The sequence below is a fragment of the Bos javanicus genome, chromosome 18 (genome assembly GCF_032452875.1).
Source record: "Bos javanicus breed banteng chromosome 18, ARS-OSU_banteng_1.0, whole genome shotgun sequence".
Taxonomy (NCBI): domain Eukaryota; kingdom Metazoa; phylum Chordata; class Mammalia; order Artiodactyla; family Bovidae; genus Bos; species Bos javanicus.
Window position 1 is genome coordinate 44,840,215 of NC_083885.1, and position 23,760 is coordinate 44,863,974.

Genomic DNA, 23,760 nt, shown 5'->3' on the forward strand with positions numbered 1-23,760 from the left:
TTCTCTTTCAAAACTTTTTATGTATGTTTCATAACATAAGCAGCATATTAGTAGTGTATTACATCTATATAAGTTTTAAGTAAATAAAGCTGCATGATATTCAAATGTTTTCAAGAACAAAAAAATGTGCAGGTCCTGGTCTAAACGAGGATCACCTTTTGCAAAAAAAAAAAAAAGGAAATAGACTTCTTACTGATCTCCACATCCATCCAACTAGCTTGGTAAAATATACATAAAATGCACCATTTTAATCACGTTTAAGTGACCGCTTTGCGGCATTAAGTACATTCACACTGTTGTGCAATCACCACCACATCCATCTGCAGAACTTTCTCGTCTTCCCAACCCACAATTCTATATCTATTTATTTATTGGCTGCATCATCCAGCATGTGGGATCTTGTTATCCAAATAGGGAATGAACCCGCACCCCTGCATTGGAAGCATGGAGTCAACCCTAACTGGATCATTTAGGGAAGTCCCTCTCTGTACCCATTAATTACAAACTCTGAATGCTTGAATGCTCCCCTCCTCCCAGTTCCTGTCAACTACCATTCTACTCTCTGTCTCTATGAACTTGACTATTCTAGTACCTCATTTAATTGGAATTATAGAATATTTGTCCTTTTGTGATTGGCTTCTTTCACTTAGCATAATGTCTTCAGTTTATCCTTTGGCAGCATGTGTCAGAATTCCCTTCCTTTTAAAGGCTAAATAATAGTCCATTGAATGGATATACCTCATTTTGTTTATCCAGTTCATGCATTGACGGACATTGGGTTGCCTCCAGCTTTTTGACTTTTATGAATAATGTTGCTATTAACATGGGCATACAAATTTATGTCCACTCTTGCCTCTCCTCTCTAGTCCTTCTCCACAATATAGCCCAAGTAATCCTTTTAAACCCACAAGTATGGCCAAATCACCCCTTGCTGTCAAGTAAAATTTTCTCATCATCTTGGTTTCTTGAACACAAAGCCACTGAAAACACCTGCCGTTACTTCTGCAATAATACCCTTTCCTCCCTGCTTCTTCAACCCTCCCCACCTGAGGACCTTAACTCCTGCTCTTGTCCTGAGGGAAGAATCCTCTGGTCACTCTCCTTCACTAGGTCTGGGGACTCTCTCCTTCCCTCATCAACTTTCCCCTCCTAGCCCTTGTCTCATCTGGCACTGTATCATCAAGCGCATTTATAACAATTATATGTTTCCATCGCTGGAGAATAAACATATGAGGGAGAGGGCACTATCCAGTTCCTACAGCGCCTGCCAAGGCCAGGCAGCTAATACACGCTCAATTTCTCAGTAATTAATTTTAACAGTAAATCTGTGTGGACTCAGCTGACCCCTCCCGCCCGGAGGCCAAGTCACAGTAGAGAAACTGGGTGGCTCTGGCCGCCGGTCCTCGAGCCCACCCTGGCTCTCCCACTTGGAGGTCGGGACGGAGGTGTAGGGCCGCTCGCGTCCCCAGCTCGCGCGGCGAGTTGCGAAAGGGGGGGTCGGCGCCCAGCCTCTGGGTCCTCAGCCACCCGGCGTCCGCCCGGGGCGGGGGCGGGGCCGGCCCGGAGACGTCACTTCCGGTGTACACAGCCGGTCCGGGCGGTGCGCAGGGGGCCGGGGCGCGTCGCAGGTGAGGAGCGGGCACGAGCAGGCGCTGCCTGGTTCTGGCTGGCGGGCGGGCGGGCTCACCCACTGCGGGGCGGGAGGGCGGTGGGCCGCTGCCGGGGCTGGCGACTGGATGAGCTCGCGGGGCGTCGCTCCCGCTCGGGGCCTCAGTGCTCAGGGCCGTCGGCTCCCGCCCCTTGCCTGTCCGCTGTGGAGGACGCCGGGCTCAGGGGGAGCTGGCTGGGCGGACGGAAGCCCGGAGAGGCCTCGCGGCTCGTGCTTGGGACTGGGGGCGCGGCAGGGACCCCGCGGATACGGGACATGAGGGGCCGGGAGCTCTCTCTTGGGCGACCGGGGCCGGGGAGGTCGAGCTGGCCCCTTTACCCGCTCCCGGAAACCCCTTCGAGGAGTACGCGGAGGGACCTCGGCCTATGGGTCTCGGGGTCCGCGGGGACTGCCTAGGGACGCGGCCCTCACGCCGCCCTGCGGCTGCCGGTCGGCTGAGCTCACCTTCCCCGCCGGGGCCGGGCCGGGCCGGGCCCCGAGGAACACGATTTTCCGGCCCCGCTGAGCCCGTTGGCGCAGTCGGGCCGGGGGAGGTTGCGCGGGGACCCCGAGAGGGCCGGGGATGAGGATGAAGGATCCAAGCCCGAGGGGCGAGCGTAGGGTCAGGGGTGTGTCTTCCTGCTCTGCTCGGTGCGAGGAAAGAAGCTTGCCTGGTTGGCATAATAAGAATTTTATTTATTCTCCTCACAAATTTTGCCAGATGGAATACTTAGCTTTGAGGGGAGAGGCCCTAATTTGAAAACAGCTTTCAAATTCCGCCCCTCACTCCCATTATAAAAGCAATTCATTCTCCTTTCTTTTCGCTCAAGACTACACAAAGTGTTGTGACAGTACTTTTTAAAGTGACAGTCATCATGTAACCTACCACTCAGTGATAGCCATTGCTAAGATTTTGTTGATACCAATAAATACATGTATTATCACTTTTATGGACTTCATTATACCTTTGTATATCACAATTTAACCAAGTCCTACTAATGAACATGTAAGGTGCTTCCAATTCGTCATGGGATAGATGATTCTGCCACAGGATTTGTCTGATGGTTCTTATAGGATAAGTTAACAAATAAGGTCAAAGGTAACATTCATTTTAAAAATACATAGTATTATTTTTCTTTTGTTGACTCTTGCAAAATTATTCTCCATTCCAGTATTTATAACATACAGCCATCTTTGCTTCTCATTTCATGGTTTTATTTTGTTTTTCTTTTAGCTATTTAATTTACTTAAAATAGAGTTTTGGCTTAAGATATGAAAAATTTCCCAAATACCTTCCCAATTTTATTGAATAAGCTGTGATTGCCATTGTATCATGTTTTACACCGAAAGTTCTAAGTATGTGTTTGTAAAGGACTCCTTACAGACTTGATATTTAGATTTTGTGTATGCTTTTTCAAAATTCCATTCACAGTATCTTTTGTAAAAATTATTTTTCCTTAAAAGTCCTGGGAGTATTTTATGTTTGAATTTTTTTTTTTAATTTTTATTTTTTGACAAAGTTTAGTTACTACTGTTTCATTTGCTTTCTTACTGACAAGATAACAAACTCCATATGAAGAGTTCAGGTTTGTTGTGGCAACTTTTCCGTCTGGCATTTGAGATTCTAATCTTCCTCTATTTTTGCACACGAATACGTAGGTTAGCATTGGAGACCAAGATAGAAAAGTTCTCAGATTCCCTTGGCAAGCCTAGATTTTTCTATCTAAAATTATCCCTGGATTTTTGGAAGACAGCGTGTTTTAAGCATCCTCTTTAAAAATTTTTAAACAAGTTGCACATGATTCAGCTGAAAATTTTGCTAAATGTTTATTCTGTTGCTAATCTGAAGCCTAATATACCAGGAGCTTTTTGTCACGGAAATCTAACAAATCTATAGGAAAATTACTGTTTCTGAGAGTTAGTGGACTGGGACATCACATGAGTTGAGTGTCCACTCTCTTCCCTCCTGTGACTTTCTGCTTAGTGGAAAATGATGACCTTCCAAGGTGGACAGAGAATGTTGGTTTGAATAAGGAATTGCTTTTTTGGAGTTACAGAAAAAGTGAGATCCCATTTTCTCTTAGTATAAGTTCACTGAAAGCCTGGATGTATCAGGGGTTGTGCTTCAAATGTCTTTATTTATACTGAGTCCATCCTCCTGATGGTCCCTTAATGGATAGACACAGTGGCTGCTGCTATCTCATTTCCCTTGACCATAAGTATGTGGCATGGTGAGCCACACTTTCTTGCTGTTGTGAACCTCCTCTTAGTTGGCCTTCTTGATGCTATCTTAACTTTGTGACTGTGCTTTCTCATTTGTCTTTGCTTCTCTTCTTCCCACATCTGCCTGGGAGCATTTTGTATTTTTGTTGTTGTTCAGTCACTAAGTTGTGTCTGACTCTTTGTGACCCCATGGACCGTAGCACACCAGGCTTCTCTGTCCTTCACGGTCTCCCAGAGTTTGCTCAAATTCTTGTCCATTGAGTCAGTGATGCTATTTAATCATCTCATCCTCTACTGCCCCCTTCTCCTTTTGCCTTCAGTCTTTCCCAGCATCAGGGCCTAGGCATTTTCTAAGGCCTAGCTTAATACCTCTACCTCTGTCCCTTAGCGCACGCTCATTCTCACTCATCCAGTATGTGACTTCTAGGTAGAGACCCATTTCATCCCTTCACCCTGTTTCCACTTGGTGACCCCAACTCAGACTTTGCTGCAAGTAATTTCTTTCTCTCACTCTAACTGACCCCTGCACATGTTCCCGAGGCCATACTTTCTTCAGGTGAGGGAGCCCTTCACTGCTTCCCAAGGTGGCTTGTCCTTTGTGACTCTCAAGTCCTTACCAGTTGACTTATTACAACTCTTCTTTCTTGATTTGGGTTGTATTTGCCATTTGCTTTCTATTCCTTACAGTTTGATGGAAACTTGTACCTTTGCTCTAAGGGACTTCAGACATAATATGATCCTACTCTGAATTAGAAAAGCGAGACCCAGTGAATTTAGTCATGAATTTAGTTAGCTTACATTTACTGAGTATTTACAGTGTAGGCTTCCCTGGTGGCTCAGACGGTAAAGCGTCTGCCTGCAATGCAGGAGACCCAGGTTCGATTCCTGGCTCAGGAAGATCCCCTGGAGAAGGAAATGGCAATCCACTCCAGCACTCTTGCCTGGAAAATCCCGTGGACAGAGGAGCCTGATAAGCTACAGTCCATGGGGTCGCAAAGAGTCAGATACGACTGAGCGACTTCGCTTCACTTCACAGTGTAGGCCAGTTACTGTACTGGAAGATTGGAATAGAGAGCTGGAAGGCATGGCCTAGGTAAGAAAACCAGATAAGCAATTTCATCAAGTATCGCAAGTGCCTAGAAGCAGGAGACAGGTTTTAGAGATCTTGTCTGTCATGTTCACTGCTGCTATCTCCACAGCCTGAAGCACAGTGTTTCCGGAGGGATTATTTGTTGATTGAATCAATGATCATCTGAGATTGAAATCAGAATGAATGTTACATCAATTATCTATAGAAAAAATATAAGGCAAGAAAAGTTTGTAAATGTAGGTTTGAAAATTTCAGGGAAAACTTTCAAGTTCAACGAGAATGACCCAGCTATAACCCTTAGAAGGCATGATTGGAATGTGTTTGTGGCCAAATGCTTAAACTTAATGTTGTATCCTCAGAAGAAAGACTGGGACTCTGGAAGGAGAAGTTTCGGAAGATACCTTTGGAAATTGGGTTGGTGGGTCCAAGAGAAGAATCGACTTAGGTGTTTGTAGTACCGTCGGGGGACCCTGGTTGCAGGAGCTGTGTGCAGTCCTCCACTGGGCCTTTGCACTTCCAAACAGATGGGTGCATCTCTGTTGATACCTCTAGTGGACTCTAGTGGGAAGAATCTTTCCTTTGCTGCCATGATCCAAAAACCCTTTGATTAGAACATGACTTTACATGGAGATTGCCTGTTGAGAGTGTTCTTCATCCTGACTGTTTGGTCAGATTCTGGTTTGCTTCCCCATCCGAGAAATGGGGTAATAATAACACCTTCCTCTTTGGCCACCAGTAAGTGCTCAGTATTAGCTCTTGTCAGTATTTATAGAGTTTGTAACTGGCCTTCAGGGCTTCCCTGATAGCTCATTTGGTAAAGAATCTGCCTGCAATGCAGGAGACCCTGGTTCGATTCCTGGGTCGGGAAGATCTAGTGCAGACGGGATAGGCTACCCACTCCAGTATTCTTGGACTTCCCTTGTGACTCAGCTGGTAAAGAATCTGCCTGCAGTGTGGAAGACCTGGGTTCGATCCCTGGATTGGAAAGATCCCTGGAGAAGGGAAAGGCTACCCACTCCAGCATTCTGGCCTGGAGAATTCCATGGACTGTATAGTCTGTGGAGTCACAAAGAATTGGACGTGACTGAGCAACTTTGACTTTCACTTCTGTGGTTAATACATCAGTCATCTTTGAGCTTAGATAGCCTGAATCAGTCCCCCTGAACCTACTTGTTCCTTAGTGCACTGACAAAGCTGAGAGCCAGAAGGTGGGAAGTCATGACAGATGTGCTCTTCCCAAACTGCTTATTCAAAGAATTCAGCCACAGTTGTCAAGGAAGACTTCCAGGGGAAGGCTGGTCTTGAGCTGAATACTGTGGGAAGTAGTGAGTTCATCTCCACCAGAAGGGGAGCGGGCTTTTAGGCAGGATCATGACAGCTACAGAGGTGTAGAGCTGAGCAACCTTGAGGTATGTGATTTGAAGGAGATTTAGGGTGAAGGGTGGATAGACCTGAATAGGGGAGTAGAGGGAAAGGAGACTGGCAAGTGGGGCCAGCTTTTTGAAGATATAGTTCATAACAGTCTCTAGCTTTTGCATCCGGCGTTGTGTCTGTCCCTTAGCCTCACTGTGCCAGCCAGATGTCTTGTGAAGTGCTTTGCATATATTACCTTGTTTGCTCCTCATAATAATCCTGTGATGTAGGTATTTACTGTTAAAGAGAAATGACATGTCAGATATCACCTACAGGATCTCTGCCCCTCAATTCAGCCTGCATGTTGCTATAAGGCTAACCCTTGATATCTGCTATGCACTTAAAAGCCTTTTGTGGCTCCTGTTTCCTAATGAAGTCCAAGGTCACAAGATTTTCTGACTTCATAAAAACATCTTGGGTTAAAGTGTGAAAATATGTATGTCTTAGTATTGAATCAAAACAGCATAGGTGCAGAGTGCATCAAGCATAGAGAAATACCATCTCAGTGAAAAAGGCAAGATGCAAGACAATGTGTATATGTGCCCATTTGTGTAAAAAAAAGAGAGAGAGGGTACTCATGAAACAGATTTCTAAGAGCAGGAAGACAGTTCTCAAATGATAGAAAAGGAACAGTGATTGCCATTGGAATGAGGCTCCAGAAATTGAGGTTGGTAGACTGACCTCGCTTTTTCTTGCATACTCTTTTGTACAATATGATTTTTTCAATGATGTACTTGTATTATCAATTAAAAGTTAATGGGGGGACTTCCCTGGCAGTCCATTGGTTAAGATTTTGTATTTCCACTGTAAGGCTTCCCAGGTGGCTTAGTGGTAGAGAACCCGACTGCCAGTGCAGAAGACACAAGAGATGCGGGTTTGATGCCTAGATCGAGAAGAGTCCCTGGAGTAGGAAATGGCAACCTATTCCCAGTATTCTTGCCTGAAAAATTCCATGGACAGAGGAGCCTGGCAGGCTGCAGTCCATGGGGCTGCAAAGAATTGGACACAGCTGAGTGACTGAGCATGCACACACGCTTCCAACGTAGAGGGCACAGGTTCTATCCTTGGTCCAAGAACTAAGATCCTACAGGCTGCATGGCACAGCCAAAAGAAAAGAAAAAGGAATTAAAAGCTAAATGTCCGTTGTACGCAGCAGTCATTTAGAGAGGGAATGTAGCGTAGAGGTTAAGGGCAAGGACTGTATCCAGACTGCTTGAGTTTGCATCCTGCCTCTACTACTTAATTAGTCACTAACCCCTAAGCCTCTCTTTACCTCAATTTACCCTGTCTGAAAAGGGGGAAAGTAATAGTGCCTACCTCCTGGTGTTATAGTGAGGCTTAAAGGAGTTGTTATTTGTGAAGTCCTTAGAACAGTTCCTGACAGGTGTGGGTTTCTGGTGGTGGTGGTCGTGGTGTGGCCCTGTGTTGTGCACCAAAGTGACTGTGAAGATCTGTCCAGTCTGTCTCTGTGTGTCCACAATTCATCTGCAAAGGCTCCGTGGGAACTAAAGGGGCTGGAGATGGTTTCATCGAAACAGTGGATCTTAAATATTGGTAACTTCTAGAAAAAGTGAAAGGAGAGACAAGGACACAAAGTGGCTTGTTCTGTGGGTGATATGTGTCTGAGGTGGACTGAGGCAGAGAAATGAGGCAGGAAAGAGCTTTGAGGGAGCCTGAAATTGGGGTATATTAATGCCATGGCCAGTCACTGTTCTTAATATATATGAAATAATGATATGATTTATGATAATGACAGTTTAGGCTTGATGAAATGTGGTAGCTCTACCTTGATCTTTCACATGATTGTGGGGTGTTCTTGTGTAATTTTTTTTAATGAACCCCTTAATGCAGTACATGTGGGTTTGTTCCAGGTTGGTGCTTGTAGTCAGTGCTGCCAGTGGGCATCCTGGATACAGGCCTCTACATTTCCTGAGTCTGTTTCTAGGATTCATTCCTAGATGATGTTGATTTTTTTTTTTAAACTATTTTGACTGTGTTCCTTGTGTCTAGGCCACCATCAGATATATGCTTTTTCAGATTGGTAGTTGCAAAGAATCATAATGTGAAAGATTGATTTTGAGTGTGCAATTAAAGCTAGGTAGGTATTACTGAAAAAAATTCAGATTTTCTTAATTGAAAATGATTTGGGGATTAGGTGCCAGTGAGATGGTCATTATGACTGGCGAACCTAGAAATACTTGAGTCTTCCACTGCCCAACTCCCAGATCCCAGAGGGGGATGTGTGTGCCTGAGAACAGGTAGAGGAAGCTGGCTTGGCTCCCAGCCTTGAGAGCTGCAGTCTGGTAACCTAGGCAGGGAGAGGGGAAAGTGGCTTCTCTGACCAGGGACAAGGATCTGTCGTCTTTTTTTTCATTTGTCTGTATTTTTGGCTGCACTGGGTCTTTGTTGCTGTGTGCAGCCTTCTCCAGCTGAGGCGAACTGGGGCTACTCTCTGTTGAGGTGTGATGAGGGCTTCTCATTGTGGTGCCTTCTCTTGTTACGGAGCATGGGCTCGAGGCTCAGGGGCTCTAGTAGTTGTGGCTTGTGGGCCCTAGAGCACAGGTTCAGTAATTGGTGCTCAGGCTTCATTGTTCCACAGCATGTGCAATCTTCCCAGACTAGGAATTGAACCTTTGTCCCAACACTGACAGGCGGACTTCTGTCCACTGCGCCACCAGGGAAGTCCTCAAGGACCTATCTTGTTCCCCATCTCAAGGTAGGAGAGAAGGCACCTGTGCTTAAGTTGCTTTGTGATGTACTTTATAATGCAAGGTGATTCGTTCCTTAGCACTGCCCCTGTTCTTTCTCTAGTTTGGGGCTGAAAGAGGAGGGAGTGGTCAGCAGGGAAGTGGGAGGGCCTGGTTTCCTTCCCCTCTGGAGAACACAGGGCAGCACCGCTTTCAGTTTCTTGCCAGGACTTTGGGAGTTGAGGCCAGAGCTGCAAGAAGGTAAAAAATATTTTTGAAAGTTATTATAACTATGTGGGGGTGGGGGTGAAGGGGAGTTTGTATTTTTAATGATAGCAGGCCAGAAAGAAGAATTTTTAAAAAAAGATAAAATGCTGCCCTCTGACTGGTCTGTGGCCTGTTTCAAAGCAGTAGCTTCCATTTATTGAGTGCTGTCCTTTATGGACTTAATCCTCACTGAAGTCCTGAAGAAACTGAGGCACAGGAGTTCAGTAATTTGCATAAGATCTTGGGTTAGTAAATATCATTTATTCAGCTGATAGTTACTAAGAGCAGGATTTCATATCTAGGTCAATCTGTCTCCCAAAGCCATAACTTTCCATGAAATCTCTCAAGTTGGAGCATCTTACCCCGCAAATTAAGAATATGAGCCACAGCAGTCCTTTTCCTAGGGCTGTCTTCCCTGCTTGGGAAAGAATTGGGGGTGAGATGTGGAGGAGGCTCCTTGAATGTCCTCACTGCTAAATATTTGACTTGCTGGAATGTTTGTGGAGAAGAATGAGATCCTAAGCTATAACTCTGATTTACTGGGATTTTTTGAGAGACGGGAAGGCTTGCTGGGTGTAAAAACTGGAGGCTTTGTTCCCAGTCCAAAGGATGGAACTTCTATTATATCCATCGATAAAATTTTTCATGGATACCTTAAATTTTCAGAAATTATCCTGAATCTGAAGTGTATTTATCTAAAATTTATATAGTTCCACTCTGTAGTAAGAGAAATAGTTTCCATATTACAGTTTGATTTACACATTTGTACGTAAGCTTCTTGATAAATACTTGTTTTTCCCCATTGGAGGTTAATTTTGGGTAGGTTCCACAGTGCAAGTTGTTAAGAATGAGTAGCGCTATAGAACTTTAAGTTTTCTTAAATGACTTTCTAATGGATACATAAATTTGGAAACTTTGGACTAGACTTAACCAGAGCTGAGTAGATCAAAGCCTTTTCGTGTTCTAACACACTGAAACAAAAACTGAAGGTTTTTAATAGGTCTAGGTTAAAAAAAAATATTTTTTAACAAATCGGATTTGAAAAATTACATCAGTATTTTGTAACTTTTAATTTAATGATTTACTTTAAAGTTATCGTCTCTCCTTGATTTATGCTCGAATTTCCATCAGCAGGGTAGTTTGTTGTAATGAATGTCTTCATAGTGCTTGGGTGCATTTTAATTGGTTCAAGACCATTTCAGTTTGTAGATTAAAAACTTTGTTTCCCTGAGTAAACTTTTTCAGATGTTTAGGAGCCAACTTTGTTCACCTTTTGGAAATGTGGGGTAGTTTTTTACAGATAAGCCTCTTAGCAAGACTCTGACTTCCCCTTGCGCACCACCCCCCGCCCCATTTCCTTTTCTTTTGGAGATTTCTGTTCAACAGAGATTTTTTTTTTTTTTGACTCAGAGCATTTCTCTAATACAATTCAAAAGTTCTAATATTTGTTTCTTTGGTCCTACCTCGTGGCTCACAGGGACCCGCACCATGGGCAGTGGCAGCCGAGTCCTCACTGCTGGACCGCCAGGGTCCTGGCCTGTTTTGTTTTTAACCTGTGTTATTCTGAAGCTAAATTTCAACTCTGTTGCCTTTGTGGTTAGAAAATTTGTTTTTTCTGCTGTAACTGAAATTATCAGTTATTTGTAGATTACTGAGTATAAAAGCTTTTTGACAATCTGCTAATGCTAACTTGCTTTGTTATTATGGAGGAATGTCATATTTTGTGATGATAAATTGTTTTAGAGCAGGTGTCAGCACAAGGGGCAGTCAGGTGTCAGCCCGTGGAAGCAGTGTTACGCCATTAGACCAGAATCCCCTTGACACCAGCACTGTTAACCTGTGCATCCTAGGTGCCTAGAGTATTCAGGCACAACTTACAGCGTTGAGCCGTGCTAGAGGACACAGGTGTAGAAGTATCTTTAACTACGACAGATTCTAGCTATGATTAGAAATTTTTAGAATTCTATGAATAGAATTTTTATTTAATAAAGTTTTTTCTGTCTGCTTGAGTTTTCATACCTCAATATGATTTTAATATTTTTTTGTTTTGGCTGCTCCAAGCTGCATATTTAGTAGGGTTTTTTCCTGTCTACTAGCGTTTTCATACCTCAGTATAGGAAAGCTTGGACTGCAGATTTTGTCAACAAGTCAGTTATTTCGTAACTTTTTGTTTTGTTTTGGCTGTACAAAGCTGTATATTTAGTAGGTTTTTTTTCCTGTTTACTTGAGTTTTCATACAGGAAAGCATGGGCTTTAGATTTTGTCAACCAGTCAGTTATTTAGTAACTTTTTGTTTTATTTTGTTTTGGTTTCACCACTGGGCATGCAGTATCTTAGTGCCCCAACCAAGGATCTAGAACCAGTGCTCCCTGCAGTAGAAGCACAGAGCCTTAACCACTGGGCCACCAAGGAAGTCCCTGTCTTAATAGCAGTTTTAGTAGCCACTTCTTGACCAGGAAAAATATAGTTTAATCTTGGCATCCTTAAAAATTTTTTCATTGACTTTTTTTTAAAACTCTGATATAACTGTAATGTTTCAGGAGTTGTCGCACGATTCTTTAAACTAACATGGGTTATATTCCTTGGAAACTTTCTGTATAAACTAGAGCCCAGTTTTGCATGTAATTTTCTTTGGGAGCAGTCTCCCGGGCACAGAAGTAGTCTGGACTTGGTGGACCCCGAAGTGTCACTTCCTTTCCCCTGGTGTTGGCTCTCCATGTCTCCCTTTCCGTTTCCATGTTTTAATGATACCCTCCCTGCTCAGTGATTTGTGTTCAGGAAGCTAGGCAGTGATTACTTTTGTTTCTGCTTTGTGAATTTCCTCCCCCACTTCCTATTTTTACTGAGCAACTACAGGAAGTGAGGCGTCTCCTGGCTGGCAGCTGCTAAGTCCTGATTTTAGGTGGCAGAGAGCAAGGCTTTAGGGCTTTAAAAAAAAAAAAATTAGTTAATTTATTTATATTTATTTATGCTTATTCTTTGACCATACCACATGGCATGTGGAACTTCCCTGACCAGGAGTTGAAACTGTGTTCCCTGCAATGGAAGCACGGAGTCTTAACTGTGTTCCCTGCAATGGAAGCACGGAGTCTTAACCCCTGGACCATCAGGGAAGTCCAAGGCTTTAGGGCTTTAAAAAAAAAAAAAAGAAAGCATTTTCTTTATTTTTTTAAGCTTGTTTTTTGGCCGAATCTTGAGGCATGCGGAATCTTAGTTCCCAGACCAGGGATCTAACCTGCATCCCCTGCAGTGGAAGTGCAGAGTCTTGACCACTAGATCACCAGAGAAGTCCCTTAAAGCATGTTCCACCTTTGTCCGCAGGAATCATAGAAACACACTCTTATGATTGGGTGATTGGGTTGAGATGACGACATGTCCTCCTCAGCCTGGGGTTGGGGAAAACTGGGTACTCTTCAACTGGAGGGCAGAGCTTTTGGGAAGTGGTTGAGGGTTTTTTCCAGTAGTAACACTGGGACATAGTAGCCCTGTGGAGAAGCAGCTGTTGTGGGTGGACAGTGTGGCAGGAGCCAAGGGTGAGTGGAAGGGACCTGTTGCAAGTGAGGCTGGAGGGGGTGATTCTGGATTGGGGGCAGGGGGCCTCGATTGGCAGGCTTGCAGTGAAGTGAGGAGTCCCATATGCTCTGGGATCTTTGACAAGGCCTCAGCCTCTACAGTGCTCTCCTTCCTCCCAAGTCCCAGCATTTGATTTCTCAACCAGGTATTTAGCATTTACCTGCCTCTCTTCCAGTGATACCTTAAATGTATCTACTGTGGCTTAACTTCTGGGGGAAGTTTGTATCATCTTCCCAGAAAGAAATAACTTATACATTAGGTACCTGAACATGGAAGGACTTTGTTTAGCAGAGTTGCTCAGCAGCAGTACTGTTGACCTTTTGGGTGGATTATTCTTTGTCTTTAGGTGGACAGGGGGCTGTCCTGGGCATTGCAGGATGTTTAGCAGCATTCCTGGCCTTACCCACTAGCACTTTCTCAGTTGTAACAACCAAAAAATGTTTCCAGACATTGCAGAATGTCCCCTGGGTGGATGTCTGTGTGTGTGAGTGAGTGAGAGTGTGTTTGTATGTTCGTATGTATAGCCTTGTCTTCACTTGTTGAGAGCCACTATGTTAAAGATTGAGTGCTGACTTACTAAATTTTGTGAAATGGGATAAAATAGAATGTTTGGTCCCTTGGGATTGGAGCTATTAGTTTTATTCCAGTATCTGATATTCTCATGCATTTTTAGCTTGCTACTTAGATTTTGCTATTGTCTATCTATTGTGCTTTCAATAAAAGGTCTTGGGGCCTGAGCATCTGGAGGCTTGGCTTCTAGTCCTCATAGAAGATACTCTTTCTTGGTCTTAAATGCTTGCTCCTGAAGACTAGTTCTTTGGAAGCTGAACAGTGTAAGGGAGAGAGCAAGAGGCATTTAGGATGTAACAGAAACAGTAGCCAACATTTATGCAGTGCTTGTGCAGACCAGGTGACCAGGATTGAACTGTGAACTGTGGTGAGCACAATTGGCAGGATGAATGCTGTAAGAGACTGTAAGGAAAGGGAACAGGATAGGGACCACCTAGGCTAACACATGTAGGGTTGATACCAAGGCTACGTAAATATACAGGAGGGAGACCAAGGGATGGAAGGATGACTAGGATCTCTTGTGAGTCTAGTCCCCAGAGCCTTGAATTTGGATCATCAGCAATGGATATGATCTCCTAAAGAGAAACAACTTTTCTCTTTTTTCATCTCTCGGCTCAACTTCCTGCCAGTTCCTGTCAAGAATCCTATAGCATGAAACCATCTCCTAAGGATAATAAACAATGTCTCAGTCTAGATAATTGACAGAGGTAGAGTAATGTAGTGATGGAGAACCCTGCTGCTAGTGGCAGGCCCCCCAGGCGCAAACCAGCTCTTTGGGGACTATTTACCTCACCAGTGTAGCAGGACCCCAAAGAACTCAATCAGCTTCTTGTGTTACCTCACAGGGTAATTAGCTAACAAGTGTGAAGTGTGTAGCACAGCGCCTGCTACTTAGTGTCCATTCAGTTAAGGTCAGTTGTTTTTCTTTTACAGTTCTAGTGAATCTAAATGAAATTATGTATCCAAAGCTCTGGGTGTAATGCTTGACACATTGTAGTCACTTAATGATCAGTTTTATTGAGGAGAACTTGGGTAAACATGCCATTTTGTCAGCTTTTTTTTTTTCTTTTTCAATTGGACTCTCTTATCTAGCACTTAGCTTACTGCCTTTGTGGCTAGCAAGGCTGAACATGTGAATGCTGTATAGAAATAGCCATTAAATAAATACTGAGGATGAACTAATTATTCAGCAAATAGCTGTTGAATGTTTATAAGGTGCTTAGCACCCTGGAATGTCTTGAATGCCCTCAGTGATCTTTGTTGGAGGTGGCAGAGAAGCACAGGGGAAGCTGGCAGTTGTGATGCAGTACATCACTCTGCAGCAAAGATGATGCTAAGACAGGGCTGAAAACAGGATGTTATGGTTGCACATGCATTTGCTCCTACCTCAGGCTTTGTCAAGGTCTCTTCCCAAAATGACGTGTCAGACATTCAGGAGGAGTAAAAGTACGCCGGGAGAGCTTTCCATGCAGAAGGAGCTCAGTGGGTAGATGGTGAGAGGAAAAATGGCACAGGCGCGAACTAGGCAGAAATGGGGTGGGGGAGGTGGGAGAAAGATGGGAAGGTAATGGAGAGCCGTAATCAGTTTTAAGCAGGAGAGTGGCGTGATTAATCACACAGCAACCAGAGAGGAGCAGTCCAGGCATTTGGAAGATCACTCACGAGGCTCCTCTATAATTCAGGCAGGAGATAAAGATAGTTAGAACTTTGGATTGGCAGTGAAAATAGAAAAGACTTGTAAAATGTTAAGAGAACAGAAGGAACTTGACTAAATGATTAATTGAATGTAAGTCCAGGTTTCTGGCTTGTTCATGTAAGTTAATAGTGATGCCATTCACCAAGACAGGGAAGGAATATGGAAAGACTGGGGAGAGTTGGTTCTGGACATTTGATTCAAAGACCTGTGCACTAGGCCGTTGAATATTTGGAATATGGAGCACAAGAGAAAGACTGGGGCTCGAGAGATGGATTTGGGGATCCTCCCAGTGAGAATTTGTTGATCTTAGAAACAGACAGGGCATAACAGAGCTCTATGGAACCACAGCATTTCAGCTCTGTCAGTGACTCAGAGAGGTGACTGAGAATGGCCAGAGGGGCAGGAGGAGAGCACAGAGAACTAGCATCTTTGTCTATCACTCATTTTAATGTGACAGCAGAAGGTGAGCCAAAAAAAGAAGAGTCCTAAGGAGAGAGCGAGAGACACCTAAGAACTGGGTCTTCTGGACATTTTCTCTTGTCTGAATAGATACTTTAAATTTGTGAATGTTGGGAATAAAATTCTGCAAAGCATTTTTCTGGAATGCATTTCTAAATATGGCTTGTGTCATTCTGACTGACCAAAAAAAAAAAAAAATCACCATGGAAATGGTTGGACTTTGAACTTCATGGACAATAACTTCACTTACCTCCCTAATTTCCTGTGAGTGTCCCCACATTATCCAGAGTGGGTATTTAGATTTACATTGTTGTGGACTGGAGAGGACAGAGATTTTTCTGTCTGTTTTCTCTGAAGGAGTTGTTTTTGGAGTCATCATCTTTATTTTAAATAACAGCTTTATTAAAGTGTAAGTTACACACCATCAGTTCACTCACTTAAAGTGTATCATTCAATGATTTTTAGTATATTCATAGTTATTACAACTACCACCACAATTTCAGAATGTTTTCATCACTCCAAAAAGGCTGGAAAAAAAAAAGAAACCCTGTGCTCATTAGCAGTCATTCTTTTTTTTTCCCAGTCACCCTAGCCCTAGGCAACCATTAATCAAACTTTGTGTTTCAATGGATTTGCCTGTTCTGGACACTGCATATTAATGGGATCATGCAATTTGTGAACTTTGTTTCTGGCTTCTTTCACTTAGTGTAATGTTTTTAAGACTCATCCATGCTGTTTTATGTATCAGTACTTCATTTCTGGTTTGTTTTTTTTTTCGGCTGCTTGGCATGGCTGGTGGGATCTTAGTTCCCCAACCAGGGGTTGAAAACCAGGCCCCAGCAGTGAAAGCACCAAAACCCTAACTGCTGGACCACCAGGGAATTCTCATGCTTCGCTCCTTTCTTGCCTGAAGAATACTATTCCTTTGTATGGCTATATGCCACTAAGCCGTTACACATTTGGGTTGTTTCTGCTTTTGCACTATGATGAATAATACTGCTCTGGACCTTCATGTACAGGTTTTTGTGTAGACATATGTCTTTCATTTTTCTTGGGTATATACATAGTTGTGGAATTATTTGGTCTTATGGTAATTCTATGTTTAACCTTTTGAGGTACTGCCAGACTGTTTTCCAAAGTGTCTGCACCATTTTATATTCCCACAGATTCTAGTTTCTTCACGTCCTTGCCAACACTTGTTTTGATTGTATTTTTATCATAGTCATCCTAGTTGTAAAGTGATATCTCATGGCTTTGATTTGTATTTCCCTGATAGCTAATGATGTTAACCATCTTTCCATTGCTTGTTGGTAATTTGTATATCTTCTTCAAAGGGTTCATCTATTTTTGATCATCAGTTTGGACAAGGTAGATGAAGTTGTAAAACCTGATACTGTAAAAGAACAGATGAACATGTAGACAAATGAGGGAAAAGCATGCGTGTGTATGTGTGTGGTAAAAGATGCTATAAACAGAAAAAGATGAAGGACGGGCCCCCCAGAGAAATAACTAGCACTCTTTACCCATCTCAGGCATGAGCTTGAGAAACAGGGTGCTTGATGATCCTGTTATTTAGCTGTGACTTTACTTCCAAAGTAAAGCCTCTACCATGGTCTCTACCTTCCGCACATCACTTTGTCTTAAGACTACAGGTGTTGCAACCACTGCCAAGTTTCTGTAGATCTATAGTCTGACAAGTAGAGAGGTTGCCACATGGATTAATAGTTTGGTCTGTATTGAAGTGTGTATCAGAATTTGCTTCCTTCTTAAGTTGAATAATATTCCATTATATGATTATACCACATTTTGTTTATCCATTCATCCATTGATGGACATTTGGCTTGTTTCAGCCTTTTTGCTATTATGCATAATTCTGCTATGAACATTGGTATACAAATATCTGTTTGAGTCCCTGCTTTCAGTTTTTTTCTGTATATACCCAGGAGTAGAATTGTTGGATCATATGGTAATTAGTTATTAATGTACGTTTAATTTTTTGAGGAACTGCCATCCTGTTTTCCAAAGTGACTATACCATTTTACATTTCTACCAGCAATGAATAGGGCTTCAGCTTCTATATCCTTGCCAACATGTTGTTTTCTGTGTTATTTTTTCTTTTTATAGTAGTCTTTCTAATGCATATGAACTGGTATTCATTTTGGTTTTGCTTTGCATTTCCCTAATGATTGGTGATGTTGAGTATTCGTTCATGTGTTTATTGATCATTTGTTTATTTCTTTGACAAATGTCTATTCACGTCCTTTGCCCATTTGACAATTGTTTTGTTTGCGTGTATGTTTTTGAGTTGTATGAATTCTTTTTATATTCTGGGTTTTACTTCCTTTTCAGATATATGGTTTACAAATATTTTCTCGCGTTCTTTGGATTATCTTTTTACCCAAAGTTATCTCTGCCAGTTGTGTCCTTTGATGTATAGAAGTTTTAATTTTGATGAAGTAAAATTAGTCTAGTTTTTCTTTTGTTGCCTGTGCTTTTGATGTCATATGCGAGAAATCATTGCCAAGTCCAAACTCATTGGTTTTTGTATATTTAGGGAATTTTACTCCAAAAGAGTTTTTCTTTCAATTCTTAGATTCTACCACTTTTGGCCATTAATAGGGCTTAATTTTCAGGTTGACTCTGAATCCTAGGACATGGGCTGGTAGTATTAAATGGGTTCCCTAATTTCTGGCCAGATAAGAATTCCTGGGCTTATCTTTTAGTTTTTGACCCTAGATCTAGAATCAGCGATTCCTTTCTTTTAAAAAAAAATCATTTATTACTTATCTCTGGTTGCATTAGGTCTTCATTGCTGCGCATGGGCTTTTCTCTAGTTGCGGGCCAGTGGGGGCTGCTCTTCATCGGAGTGCACGGGCTTCTCATGCAATGGCTTCTCTTGTGGTGCACAGGCTCTAGGCACATGGGCTTCAGTAGTTGCGGCCCACGGGCCTGGGTGCCCCATGACATGTGAAATCTTCCCGGACCAGGGATCCAACCTGTGTCCCCTGCATTGGCATCCACTGTACCACCAGGAAGTCCCAAGAATCAGCCGTTTCTATAAGGAGTTCTCATTCTAGTCGTGGGAGGAAATGATATTAAGGGAGATAATTGCAACTGGGATATGAATTTAGGTCTTTTCAGTAAAGTAAATGTGTACTTTTTAGAAAGAAAAAGATAAATCATGATTCAAATTGAATAGAAGGATTAAAAGACTTTTATTTCGTTGATTTTATATTTGTCTCTCTTCTCCTTTGTTGACCAGAGAGATACAGTCAAGATCCTGTTTTAATTTGAAATAACCCTTCTCTGTACCACTAATAGGAGTTGGCTGATTCAGTGGCCAGGAGTGAGAAATAAGGAGGAGACCAGGTAGATGAAGCTATTTCCCACTCCTGACTGTTCCTGCTGATTCAAAGCTGGACATTTATCCACATCTTCCTGGAGGAGGGCTCTGCTTCTCCACCTGCCTTTGGCTTTACGTGTTCTGTGAAATGTCTAGCTCTGCTCTGGTTTATCTTGTCGTACAATTTCCTCTGCCTTCCTCTGTGTCTTCTAGAAAGTGATCAGCACTTAAATAGACTGTATCCCTCAGCTGTTCTTATCACTGTTATGTTGATTCCCTTGTGAATATCTTTACTGTTATGTCTTTGGGATTTGAGCAATGTGGGCAGGTAAGTACATGTGCCTGTTTTATTTAGCCTGCCATCTTGAAATGAAGCTACTTTGTGCCATACTGTTTCTGACAATGCGTGCTGAGTGCTGCATGCGTGCTAAGTCACTTCAGTGGTGTCCGACTCTGTGTGACCCTATGGACTGTAGCCTGCCAGGTTTCTCTGTCCATGAGATTCTCCAGGCAAGAATACTGGAGTGGAATGCCATGCCCTCCTCCAGGGGATCTTTCCAACCCGGGGATCGAACCTGAGTCTCTTTCGTCTCCTGCACTGGCAGGAGGGTTCTTTATCACAAGTGCCACCTGGGAAGCCCCATTTCTGACAGTAGGACTGTTTTTCGCTCTCTTTTTCTCTTAATGGTTTAATGACTGAAATGGATTTTAAATTGTTCTCTGTGTTCACAGATAATAACTCTCACATCATTGAAACGTGACGCCAGCCACCCTAGAATACAGAGATTTCCACTCAGTTAAGGGATTGGGTGACTTTATAAGACCTTTCTTGTCAGTAACTTTTTCTCAGACAAGCAGAATAATAAGGCCTACTTATTTTCACTTATTGGAATGATGATAATAGGATCATCAAACATTTAGTGGTTAATAGGTGTCAGACATTATTCTACATGCTTTCTATGTATAAACTCATTTAACTCAATAACAGTAGTTATGGTTATTATCCCTATTTTACAGACGATGAAACTGAGGCACGGAGAAGTTAAGGAACTTGCCCAAGGTCACATAGCTGGTTAGTGGCAGAGCCAGGATCCCACCCAGTTAGTCTGCCCCAAGGCCACTGTTTTCCACTACATTCTCTGAAGGAAAGCTCTTCAAGTTTTCTCAGGATGACCACTTTTTTTTAATGTTATCAGTTATGGGTATAAGAAAACCCTTTTAAAAAAAATTTGTTTATTTTTAATTGGAGGATTATTGCTGTACAATATTGTTTTGGTTTCTGCCATAAGGAAAACCCTTTTATACTTAGCTTTTGTCTAGTTTCAGCCTGTTCTGTGTTATTGGTTGAATTACAAATTGCTGCTGACTTTGATTACAGAAAGGAATGTTTTAAAAGATGTAGTTAGGTCTGAGTTCAATTTTAATTTATTGAGAGTTTTTGCAGATTATTGTAGTGTTGAAAAGATGTGACATATACTAAAATGTCCTTTCCTACTATGTGTTTGAGAATCTTAGGCAGCATTAAAACTTATGACTACAACACAAATCTTACAAGTCTTGGCTGCAGCTAACTTCTGAGGTCTTTCACAATGCATATTTATTTCCATGTAGCATGAATAGTGGATTCATAAATGGTGAATATTTTCCCAGTGAAAATTCTTTTCAAGAAAATACGGAGCAGAAATGTCCTTAAATGGATTGAACATATTTTAGCCCTTCAGGGAGATAAATAGAGGGGGAAAGCTTTCAAAAAACAGCAAGACAAGCACTGAGAATACTTTAAAAAAGGAAGGGATGTATCCCCATGCTTACATACATGTTTGTGTGCATTTTAAACTTCTTTTGGCTTTCCTGGGTCTTTGTTGCTGCACGTGGGCTTTCTCTATTTGTGATGTACAGGGGCTACTCTTTGATACTGTACGTGGGTTTTTCATTGCAGTGGCTTCTCTTGTTGTGGAGCACAGGCTCTAGGCTCTCGGGCTTTAGTAGTTGTGGCACACGAGCTTAGTTGCTCCATGGCATGTGAAATCTTCCTGGACTAGGGATCGAACCTATGTCCGTTGCATTGGCAGTTGGATTCTTATTCACTGTGTCAACAGGGAAGTCCCTTTTTAATTTACAGAAATGTATGATCTTGTGCAACAGTAGAACAGATAACACAATGAACCTCATGCGTGCCTATCACCGAGCTTCCAGCAACATTTTGTGAAGGGCTCTTATGATGACTGCCATGATGATGACTCCTGAGATGCGTGTCACCACCTTCTTTGCATATTGCTTCTGGCGAAGTCCCATTTGAAAATGATAGGACTTGAATGGTATTTCAATTCCATGATACTTCCTTGAATTCAACACTGTCTAGTTTTGATTATAGCAAAGATCAGCACAGGAACACAAGATCTATTAAGAATAAGTAGAAGCCAATTTTTATTTTCTTAAGGGTCTTGTTTGTTCTGTCTCGTGAAGAACCCCAACCTTAACTGTGACTAAAATGGTTTTGTTAGAAGCAATTATGATATAAGCAGATGTTTTCATTGAATTGTCCAGCCAGCCCCTTGATTCTAATATATAGAATCATTTATCACATGGAGGTGGAAGTCCCTTTCTGGGTTTTTGAATGAATAGGAATGTTGATGAAATACACAAGTTGCCATAAGTAGTGTTTATATAGTCTGCATCTTCAGATGTCCTCATCCTTGTGACTTTCAGCAGGTTTTCAGCTGACCAGTTTTGTTCTCAAATTATGATATATGTCTAGAACCACTTGAGAATCTTGTAAAAAATGCATATTTTTTTCTGCTCCTAATCCCAAAGATAGATTCTTTAGATTTGGATTGTACCCCAGGAATCAGCATTTTAACAGTCATTCCATTAAGAGGGATATTCTAATTCTAATGTCAGAGAAGGAAGTCCTTAAGCTATGGTTGGCTTTTTCCTTTCAACCTAGTCCAGCGAGGTTAATGTTAATATGGGATCTTATCAAAAATTGCTTAAAATTTTCCATTCTTTTTTTTTTTTTCGCCATTCTTAATAACATGTTCAGTGGGCATTATAACTACTCCTTGAACACTGATGTGACATATAGACAGCCTTATGCTAATACAGATGCATCTTTGGTCTTTTTTTTCTCTTGGCTGGGCTGGGGCTTTGCTGCTGCACATGGGCTTTCTCTAGTTGTGGTGAGCAGGCTTTTCTCGTTGCGGTGGTTTCTCTTGTTGGGGAGCAGGGGCTCTAGGGCGCATGGCTTCAGTAGTTTCGGTGCATGGGCTTAGTTGCTCCTCGGCATGTGGGATCTTCCTGAACCAGGGATCGAACCCGTGTTCCCTGCCTTGGCACGTGGAGTCTTAACCTCTGGACTACTAGGGAAGTCCTGCACCTTTGGTCTTTAACAATTCAATTATGATGCTCATGACCTGAGGACCACACCTTCAGAATATAGGTGCACAGGCTGTGATATGGATTCAGAGGATCCAATATGGAGATTCCCTGGTGCTTCAGTGATTAGGAACCCAGTGCTTCCCCTGTAGGGGGCACAGGTTCAATCCTTGGTCGGGGAACTAAGATCCCACAAGCCAAATGGCATGGCCAACGAACAACCAACAAACAAATTAAAAAGTAAGCAAAAATAAAAAATCACTAAGGGTCCAGTATGTATTTCTCTCTGGTTCCCTGGAATGTGTTAAGTTGAGCCTTTGTCCTCCCCTGTTTGGTATCTGCTGGACCAACCCTAGATGCAGTTTTGATGATGTCACCTGCTGCCTCCAGCTCTATGTAGCCTTCTTCTGTTGGGAAGGGAAGGGAAGCACGGAGAGTGTGAACGGCCGGTGGTTCTTCACCTGGGACTCCAAATCCAAAACTGAAGGAAAACTCTGGTGTTTTGGATACATGTTTGACTATGGAGTGTTTTGTCATCAGTTTCTAAAAGGAATCTGTGACCTTTCCCTCCCCACCTCCTTCTACTTCCCAACTCTGCATACATACACACAACAGAGAGCCGTGTCCTAGAGCAGCCTATGTGAGAGTCACCTGGCCTCTAGACAGCAGTTGTAGGGACACCAAATTGCAAAACAGTCTCTACTCTGTGGAATCAGAATTGCTCTTCATCATCTGGTAAAAACTGCAAGCCACAGCTGTGCTGGGTGGCCAACTGTGGCCAGCTGTATTGCTTAACTAATATTCCATGTGTCCCCCTACATTTCCCAGTTTATCTTGCAGTTACATTAGCACATGTGACTAATTCTGACCAAAAGGAAGTGATGTGTGCCACTTATGTTGGGAAGTGATGTGTGTCACTTATATTGGGAAGTGATGTGTGTCACTTACACTGGGAGGCAGTGAAGAGTGGATATGGGTTTCTTTTCTTGTGCTAAGGTGACTGTGGAAAGTACAAGTTCCAGTGATGTCCCTACAAGCTGAAGGGCTGCCAGACCCTCACTGAATGTTATGTGAGCAAGAAATAAATCATCTTAGGTTAGGCCACTCCTTTCAGGATTTGTTCCTGTAGCATAGCTTAACAAGGATAGTGCTGAATAGAACACTTCCATATGCATTTAGAGTTCTGGCAGTAAAGATGTAGGTACTATGCAGTCTAGTGCAGGACATTTAGTACCTTGAGATCTTTTTCCTTCATCTGAATTGAAAGGTATCCCTGGAAAACTTTTTTTTGTTGTTGTTGTTGTGGCATGCAGGATCTTAGTTCCCCGACCAGGGATTGAACCCATGCTCCCTGCATTGGGAGCTTGGAATCTTTTTTTTTTAATGTAGATTTTGTCACTTTTAAAAATTATTTAT

General features: G+C 42.6%; 1 protein-coding gene and 1 non-coding gene across 4 annotated transcripts in view; both read left to right on the forward strand.

Moving 5' to 3' along the window:
- Positions 1-1,530: 1,530 nt before the first annotated feature.
- Positions 1,531-23,760, forward strand: part of GARRE1 (granule associated Rac and RHOG effector 1) — an 85,063-nt gene continuing 62,833 nt past the window's right edge. For 2 of the 3 annotated variants that reach the window (XM_061387930.1, XM_061387933.1), the window contains exon 1: positions 1,531-1,628. The gene's annotated coding sequence lies outside the window, so the exon portion shown is untranslated. Of the gene's footprint in view, positions 1,629-1,725; positions 9,323-23,760 lie in introns of those variants that run through there. The other variant, XM_061387931.1, reaches the window with a different exon arrangement.
- On the forward strand, positions 4,697-4,769 carry TRNAC-GCA (transfer RNA cysteine (anticodon GCA)). The gene has a single exon. It is a non-coding gene; the product is annotated as a tRNA-Cys (tRNA).